The following is a 10,070-nucleotide window of genomic DNA, read 5'->3' as shown; positions in this document are numbered from 1 at the left end:
ATTTAGTAGTCATCAGAGTAACTCAGGTACTAAATAGTAGTCATCAGAGTAATTCAGGTACTGTTTAGTAGTCATCAGAGTAACTCAGGTACTAAATAGTAGTCATCAGAGTAACTAAAGTATTTAGTGGCAAAAATGCGTTTTACTCGGTGAAAAATTGATAAAAGTGGGAAAATGGATAAACAAAGGCAAAAAAAGCATGAAAGTGGCAAAAAGGGACGAGAATTGGTTAACAGGGGGAAACATGGGTCATTAATGGCAATAACAGCAGAAAAGGTGGTGAAAATGGGTTAAAAATGCAAAAACAGTTTTTTATTGGCAAAGACAAATGGAACAAAGTTGAAAGGAGTTAAGATGTGGCAAAAATGGTAAAAACATGATAAATGGTTAATGGACTTCAGCTTGTTAAGCACTTTTCTTGTCAACTCAGTAGATAAAGTAAACTGGGTTACTTACAAAGGTGTATTAGTGCAAAAAAGGTCAAAGTTACAGGAGCGACAATTGAATGGTCATCAGAGTGACTCAGGCACTGTTTAGTAGTCATCAGAGTAACTCAGGTACTGTTTAGTAGTCATCAGAGTAACTCAGGTACTGTTTAGTAGTCATCAGAGTGATTCAGGTACTGTTTAGTAGTCATCAGAGTAACTCAGGTACTGTTTAGTAGTCATCAGAGTAACTCAGGTACTGTTTAGTAGTCATCAGAATAACTCAGGTACTGTTTAGTAGTCATCAGAGTTACTCAGGTACTGTTTAGTAGTCATCAGAGTAACTCAGGTACTGTTTAGTAGTCATCAGAGTAACTCAGGTACTAAATAGTAGTCATCAGAGTAACTCAGGTACTAAATAGTAGTCATCAGAGTAATTCAGGTACTAAATAGTAGTCATCAGAGTTACTCAGGTACTAAATAGTAGTCATCAGAATAACTCAGGTTCTGTTTAGTAGTCATCAGAGTAACTCAGGTACTGAATAGTAGTCATCAGAGTAACTCAGGTACTGTTTAGTAGTCATCAGAGTGACTCAGGTACTGTTTAGTAGTCATCAGAGTAACTCAGGTACTGTTTAGTAGTCATCAGAGTAACTCAGGTACTGTTTAGTAGTCATCAGAGTGACTCAGTGACTGTTGAGTGGTCATCAGAGTTATGTGGGTTTAAGATGTAACCCTGGTTTTCTGAGTGAGGAGACTATCCCTTTACCCCAGTACCCCAGTAACGCCGGCACAGGTGCTATAGATTAGCTGTGGTGGTGACTGGGAAGCCGGTGTTACTTAAAGTTGTATCCACAGACCCTGATGAGCAGGGACAAAATATCCCCGTACATGTTCTGTACTGGGTGGAGAGATAGTCTTAAGATGATAGAGATCTGTTGAGGGGTCATCAGAGTGACTCTGTGACTGTTGAGCTGTCCTTAAAGTTACTCCATGCCTGTTGAAGAAGTCAGGTTAACACATGCATACATTAAACAGTGATAAGTGACGTTTTTTTAAACTTGGGGCAACATCAAAGCTTCATAATTCAGTGTCCAGGGCATGGAAACTTTAAGGGCAGGGGCATTGAAATGACAGCAATGAGACCCTTCTAGACTCATAGGAAAGACAGGATTTCTAGAATAAAACCCAGTAAAATGTAGTCTTAGTTTTAATTTTTTTTTTTTTTTTTTTTTTTTTTTTTGCTATGTAGATGTTGGAGTTAAAACATGTTAGTATGTTTTTGGACAATGTTCAAATTGAGGCAGTTGAGCAAAACAAATCAGTAAAATTCAACAAAGCAAAAGGAAATAAAATACACAAGCACTGTAGCCTGCTAGATAAAAGAAACCAACCCCTACGGTGAAACATTTACTGTGTGGAGGATTCTTGTCGTTTATTTACCTCTCTGGCTTCATTTGTGGTCTACTACAGTTTCTCCTTTTCATGTATCAGTTAAATATAATGTCATTTTGAACCTCTGATCATGCTGAACTCCCATAAAAAGATTCAATACTGTGTGTAAAATCAAGTTAGTGCACAAGGTGCAAAGGCTGTTTCGAATGTAATGTTTTTGTTTTACATTTAATTGCTTAACAAGGAACATGAAATGATTTTCACCTATGCAGACCCCCCCCCCCCCCAGAACAGCTCAGTTAACCCCAATTTTAAGGAGTCAAGCAGGTGTAACATAAGTGATTGGTGTATTATCCACTGTAAAAAACTCATTACCTGTCCTCTCTGATAGTGTTTCCTGTCCCACTGTGACATCTAAGACATAGTAAATCCTATTTCAAACCCATTTTGAATCACTTTATATGCTAACAGGCAGTAAGGCAGCCTTTGAACTTTCTTTTCAAAGCCCTCCATCCACGCTGCCATTATGTCCAACTCAAGAGGAATCAAGTGGGCCATGCTCCTCAGTTTTTTCTTGGCCCGTCACACGACTCTTCAGTGAATAGCCTGTGATAAACAATGGTGCTTCTCTACGTTCCTGCTTTATGACCACAGGCTATTTAACCAACAGGGCCTGCAGGTCGGCACTCAACGAGTCCAGAGTTAACGCTGAGCTGTGCTGTACTCTGCATGCCCCCCAGAGATAAGATGAGGCTAAGAACACCTTCAATGTCCTGAGTTATACCTCATTGTTCTCTGTGAAACATGTGTCCACAAATAAAAACCTTGAAGCAGCTGCCACTGGACTGAATGTTGTGTTATGTGAAAGCCATTCATCCGCTGTGTGTTTTAGGTCAACGGCAGATTAAGACAAGGTGACGTTTCCTCCTTTCAGTGACATCCCAAAGGTTAAGTGCCTTCGGTGTCTTTGTCTCACTGTCATTATCCACCACTGTGTCCTTATTCTCACTAAACACACTCATTCTCATACATTACATTATTGCTTACACTAAATTAAGCAGAGGGAAAGGAAAGGAAAGGTCAGGATGTGTGCAGCCTTCAGGTCTCTGAATGGATTTACATTTATGTTTTATTGTGTGCAAAGCACAGAGTGAATATCAGGTGACACTAAATGTCACCCTTAAAGAAATTCATAGAGCTAAGCTGTTGACCTATTCATTCAAGTCTTATTTAATTTTTTTTATTCCTACATACACCCCGCTACACCAGCAGCTTTATTCCATATAAACCCTGAACTTTCACTGCCAGAACATAAAGCACAAAGCACATTTTGTTTCTTTTATAGCTGCAGTATTTTTCCCACAATACCATGAATCAGAAAGTTTGGGCAAAGTGTTTTAAAGTTCAATCACACTTTTACTCAGCTGGATTTAAACTAGAAATCAGAAAGTCTAATCTAATTTTTAAAGTCTGAATATTTTTATGTGAGTTTGATTTAAAAAGTGTGAACCCAAAAGCCCCCCAGTTCCATCCCTAAAGAAAAAAAACATTACATATAAAACCACAATAAGCGTGATTTAAACAAAAAAAAAATCTTATCTGAGATCAGGCTCAAGCAAAGCCCTTGATCCAAGGAAATGAAAAATTCTCTTCATTTGTTGAGCTTCAGTGAAGAAAAAAAAGTAATCTCACTGCTAACTTTGAAATTGGAACAACACTTTTTAAATGACATTATATAGCTGTGTGTTTCAGAAGGATTTTCTGAATAGTTAGGTCATGCATGGTTCAAAAATTGTTATTGCTTAACTTCTCTATCTTGTAATAACACTTTGATGATACTATAAAAGCACCAGCATCACACACAAGTCACTTTATTTGAACCTTTAGGTTTATTTTTTGTTGCCAACAAGGTAATAAAACCCACTACACTCAATTACAGTGCAGATATAAGGTAAAATGACACTTAAGAGAGAAAGAAACAGACTTCTGGTATGCCTCCATCATGGCAGCAGCTTAAAAAGTCAGCTCCCCGAAGCAAGCCCCAAAAACAGTCGAGAGATAAAGAAATTTAAGTGTAACGTAAACCTACACACGACCGGGCATTTCATTATGGCCAGAGGGACGAAGGAAAGCGTCAAAAGAAGAGGAGTTTTCTTTCAAGAAAGTAGCGCACAAGCTAAGCGAGCAGTTGTGCTAACTACATCAGAGCACAAGACGGCTAAGCTAACAGGTGATATCATGAAGCCTATGCTAACACAAGAGGTGACCTAGAGCTGACAAACTGAGCAGGATACACATTTAACCATTCAAAGCATGGCAGACCTGAACACCATTCTGAAAGAGATGAGAGACTTTCGCCACGAAAACTCAGCGCAACTGAGAGAAATACAAGAGGAAATACTCAAAGCAAATAGCAGGATAGATGACGCGGAAAAGCAGATCATGGAGTCAGAGGAACAGATAGTAAGACTTGAGCTCTTGAATCTACAGCAATAGCTTGAGTCAAGACGAATGGACCAAGAAGGATGCTTGTGACAGGAGAATATTAAGATTTATGAAGTGAAAGAAGGTGCAGGGAAAAGAATTCACCATCAATGATTGCATTTGTTAAAGCTCTGTTGAGAGAAAAATTAGAACTTTCTCCAACCCTTGAGCTCAGCATTGAAAAAGCCTACCGAGCACTGGCCTCTTACCCCCCAAAGACTTACCACCAAGATAACCTTGCAAAACAGATGAATACGCCGTCTCCGTGTTTCTCACTGCCGAATCCATTTTGCAAAGTCTGAACAGTCTGGGCCTGGTTAGAAAGTGACAGGACCAATCAGCGACAGTCTACAGTCCATATCGCCAGTCGCCATGGTTCGCGTTATGGAGTTCTTTATGGAGTTCGGTCCTCAGTAGGGGCGCTACTCAGTAGCGGCTATGTCAAGTGTTTTGTTGCTCTGACTGACTGATTGAAAGATGTGAGAGACAGAACGTTCATCCAATCACCCTTTGAGTTTTTTTTCAAAGGCTCTGCCCTTTCCCAAGCACTGTCTATAGGATGTTTACTAGATGGATGTGTAAAACAAATCCATCTGGCGTGTCAGGTTACCACCAAGATCTATTGTGATTAAACTATCAAGCTTCAGAAATACAGAGGATCTTATCAAGACAGCGTGGCAGAAGAAGGGCTTCCAGTATGAGAGGCGTCTTTTTGGATCACGATCAAGCAACGGAGAAAAGATTTAAGAAAACGAAAGACTATGCCAAGGCGAAAAAGGCTCTTAAAGAAAACAAACTCTGCTTCCAGACACCTTATCCAGCGAAACTGTGAGTGTTTTATGAGGGAAAAACCTGCACCTACAACACAGCAGAGGAGGTGACTAAGGACATGGTAGCAAGGGGCTTACAGGTGACAGTGGTCAAACTGGCGGAGAACAAGGTGGAGCAGATCAGACGTTTATCCTGGCAGACTAAACGAGCAAAGAATGGACAACATACTCAGGAGACAAGCTCTGGATACAACCAGAAGCTGCCGGCATTCAGGCGCACGCAGGATTAAATGAGACGGGAGGCAGGACTGAGCCAGTAAATATGTACACTTGATTGATTATTTTGTCAGTAAGCATTAAGAGTTTGATCTACAAGTTGGGGACACTTTTAGTTAGAGTGCTGTTAAGGACATATGGACCAGACTAACAGCAAAGAGGGCATTCTGACCTAGGGATTCAAAGGCTGTCCTTCTGAGCCAGCTAGACACCAGGGCTCAAACAGGGTTGTAAAACTAACCTCACCTAAGGAAGTTCTCGTGTTGTTTTAGATTCTTTACTTTTAACTGTAGAATTAAGACGTTAAATGTTATTTATTGTTCTAGAAGCAGAAAGGGTATCTATGGAAAGAGGAGATTGAAAAGACAGAAGATAATCCATATAGATTGAATGATAACAAATTAGGGTCTAACTAAGACAGTCTCCTATAATATTAATGGAGTACACACAGCATGAACATGAAAAGCTTAAAGGATGTGGGTTTAATCAAGTTTTCTCTTCTTACAAAAGGGACACAGAAAAGGAGTGGCTATACTAATATCAGGGAAAATTTCTTTTGAGAAAATATCAGAAATTAAAGACAATGAGGGCAGATTCATATTGATAAAAGGGAGGTTAGAGGGAGAGATGTTTACTTTTCTTAATATTTATGCACACCTGGGTTCAAACTGGACATTTTATAGACAGATGTTTGACGTAATGACCTCAGAGGTAGAAGGTGTTCTGATAGGTGGAGGAAATTTAAATCTAAGATTAATACCACACCTGGACACCTCTGTAGGAGGGCAACAGAAAAATACAATAAGCCTAACATTTTCAGAGATGATGTCAGAACTGGGCATTATAGATGTTTGGAAAGACCTTAACCCCACATGTTAAGATTATACCTTCTATTCAGTACCACATTAAATTAATTCTAGGACTGATTACTTTCTGATGTATAATACAGACTGATACAGGTGAGAAAATTGTAACATAGGTGCAAGGGATCTATCAGATCATTACAGATAAGGATAATGGTGAGTTGTCTCCGTCAGTCCTGTGGGATGCTTGTAAAGCAGTATTGAGGAGAAAGATAATTGCCAAGACTGTGTACTTAAATAAGATAAAACAGGAGAAACTTTAGGGTCTGTATTCGGATGTAAAGGATTTGGAAAGAAAGCGTTAGGATAGTATGGAGAGGTTAATTCAAGAGTTAGTCAGGATAAAGGGAGAGATAAATGAGATTCAGGGACAAAAAATAAAAAAGAAAAGAATGTTTCTGCAACAAAGGTATTATGAAGCTGGGGGTAAATCAGCAAAGTTTTTAGCCTCCAAATTTAAAAAACAACAGGCAAACAGTTGTGTATACAAAATAAGAGATCCCCATACTAAGCTGGTGGTATTTAAGCAGGCAGATATTCAGAAAGGTTTTGAAACATATTATAGAAGACTATATGCCCAACCAGTAATTTATAACAAAGTTTAGATTGATACTTTCTTAAACTTTCTTAATTTGCCAAAAGTAACTAAGGAAAGAACGAAGCCTTAACAGTAAACATAACAACAGAGGAAACTAGAATGGCCGTCTGAGGTGGCAGACCCACACCTAAGCAGCGCCACCAAGGAACTCACGCTCCCATTGATTGCTATGGTGTTCAAAATTTTGAAGTCCGAGAAAAACTGCACGGGTGCGCAGATCATCACCAAAATCTTATCAATTCTTCCCTGTCACTATCCCAATATTCCCTGAAAGTTTGATGAAGATCCAACTTTCCGTTCTTGAGTTGTCTTATACACATACAAACAAACAAACAAACAAAGATATGGAATCCTTTACATAACCCCCTGCCGATTTCATCGGCGTGGATAACTAGAAAAGCACTTGGAGAGCGCAGACCTCCGCCATTAGCCCTATCTCCCAGTAGTGAAGAATCCTTTAAAAATTTCCTGGATCCGTCCCCATGTGCTCCCCCTCCCCACGGCATTCACTGATTACTCCCTCCCCAGTGGGGTGGAAACATGGGGATGTAATGCACTGGCTTTGCTTCAGATGGACTGTTATGGTGTAAGCATTGCCTGCTGGTGCCAACAGATGCACTGACAGTCTCACCCATGGTCTCACTGGATGACTGGAAGTCATGGCAGAGGGTGAATATTCCTCTATTCCTCACAGCATTGTGAGTATTCTTGCTACAATTCGGTGTCTTTTTCTCTGTTACGCTCCGACTCGTCTCCTCGAAAGGGCATGTGTCTTTCAAACTCTATAAACTCCAAAAGTTTGAATAGAAACACACCCAAAATGCTGCTGAAGTTACTCATGCCCACCATCTCCTGGTGCAAAGTGGTAACAGCGCAGACCTCCGCCATTAGCCCTATCTCCTAATAGTAAAGAATCCTTTAAAAAAATTCCTGGATCCAGACGGTGATCCGGATCACTCTCAAAATCTAATCAGTTCTTCCTGATGCCATTTCTGACATTTCCTGAAAATTTCATCAAAATCTGTCCATAACTTTTGGAGTTATGTTGCTAAAAAACGAACAAATGACAGACAAACTAACATACAAACTAAGAGACAAACTAAGTAACTAACAACAAACCCACCCGATCACATAACCTCCTTGGCGGAGGTAATAAACTCAGCAATATCAAAACTAAAGGTCAATAAATCCAGGGAATGATGGGTATACCTCAGAATGGTAGAGAATCACTGATTCCTCTGCTAACAAACACTTTTAATTGGCTACTGAGGGAGGTGGAAATTCCAAATTCCTGGAAAGAACCTGCTATCTCAGTAATTCCAAAGGAAGGAAAGGATTATTGGAATGCTCAAACTACAGACCTATAAGTGTGCTAAATCAAGATTCTAGACTGTTCACAGCTATTCTGGCCAGGCGCATGGAAAAATATTATCTCACAAATAACAGATTTAGATCAAACAGGTTTAATAAAACATAGGCAGACCCAAGATAATATAAGACACACTCTGCATGTAATACAACATATACTAAACAAATGGGGAGAAGCAATAATAGTGGGTTTGGATGCAGAAAAAGTATTTGACTCTGTGAGGCTGGACTTTTTATACACGTCTGTAGGAGGACATGCATGCTTATCCTTCTGGGACCTGAACTTTTGTTTTGAATACATTTTTAGTTTCTCCCACTCAAAAAAATCTTACTAAAAAACCCCCAATTAATTCGTTTTCTTTTTTATTGAGACCAATTAAACAATACACACAAGACCCAAACACATAAAAGTACTACAAGGACCATAAACATGTATAAACACACAAACAGAAGGCAAACACAGAAAACAAAAATAATCATGGTCATTGTTCTTCTAAGTAATAACTTAGTGTACTCCATTTTCTTTCGTATTCACTTATTGTTCCCTGTCTGTTTGAAATTACGCCTTCTAACTGAAATTAGGGTTTCAAAAAGAAAAGAAAAATTGGGACTGTCAAGCGTTCCTTTTCCTTTAACTCAAAAATAAATCTCTTACCCAATAGAATAACTGTATTTAAATCACTTGAACAACACCTTTTTAATTCGCCAAGTATTACTGCTTGAGGGCTCATTGTTAATGATAGGGAATATAAGACTAGCCATTTTTTCAGAGATATCCCAAACATTGCCACACATGGACGAAACCATGTCTTCAATTATACAAAAGCAGCAATAGTGATCCATTTCTAGACCCCATATGAAAAGCATTTTTCTTGTGGACAAGAATTTGTCTATAATTTTCATTTGAAAGTACTAGATTTGGTATCAATAACAGAATTATAGGTCAACTTGTATACCTGTCTCCATGGTAAAAGGGTATCAAAAACCCCTTCCAGGAAAGTTGAAACTTGGCTGGTATATCAAATCTTATGCATGCAAGAAAAAATTATACATAAAAGGATTTATCTTATTTCTTTGCAACCACACAATTTTTTATGAGAGATCTAAAAACCATAGCTTTTTCCTCATTATCTTTTACTTCTTTCCTCCAAGACATAAACAATGAATTCTAGAGGTGTAATTGTGAATTTCGCAGTATCGTGGTGACAGAAGTGTCGTGGACATGGGGCAGTTTAAAGTAATAGATCTTCAGGGCTAAAGGTGGATTTTTTTCCCCACTATCCTTTGTGCTCCACTTGCCGGCTTGATCTAACAGTACGAAAATGGTGGATGTTGCGAGTGGTGAGGGAGAATCATGTGACAGCGTTTTTGAAATTGTGGAGGCTCCATCGACTTTTAAATCAGACATGTGGAAGACACTGCCAGACTGCGGCAACACGCTTGACGGGGAATACAAGGAACATGAGGAGCCATTTGGAAAATCACCACCCCTATAGATTCGTGAAGATGCGTGGAGCAGAACCCGGCCAGGCCATAATCCCACTTTGCCACAACAGCGCGAGGGCTCCACAGATCACAAGGTGTATTGGTGAATGTATCGCCAAAGACCAGCAGCTTTTTAAAGTGGAAGACAGCAAAGGATTCAAAAGGTTAGTAAAAACACTTTAGCCAAAGTTTGAGTATGTATTTTAGGCCTAATGCAGATTTTTGAATATTTTGTAATATTGAAAGTGCAATTGCTGTTCAACAAATGCAAATGACACTTTTTATTTCCAAGACTTCGTTTGTTTTTTGCTTTTTAAAATACAATAAATGCCATACGGTGGACTTGTTACTGAGATATTTTGTACCATTAGATAATGATATCCCTAATAAAGTCTTATCAAAATGT

This window comes from Cheilinus undulatus, linkage group 18 (assembly GCF_018320785.1).
Source record: "Cheilinus undulatus linkage group 18, ASM1832078v1, whole genome shotgun sequence".
NCBI lineage: Eukaryota > Metazoa > Chordata > Actinopteri > Labriformes > Labridae > Cheilinus > Cheilinus undulatus.
Note: the sequence above shows the minus strand (reverse complement) of the source record.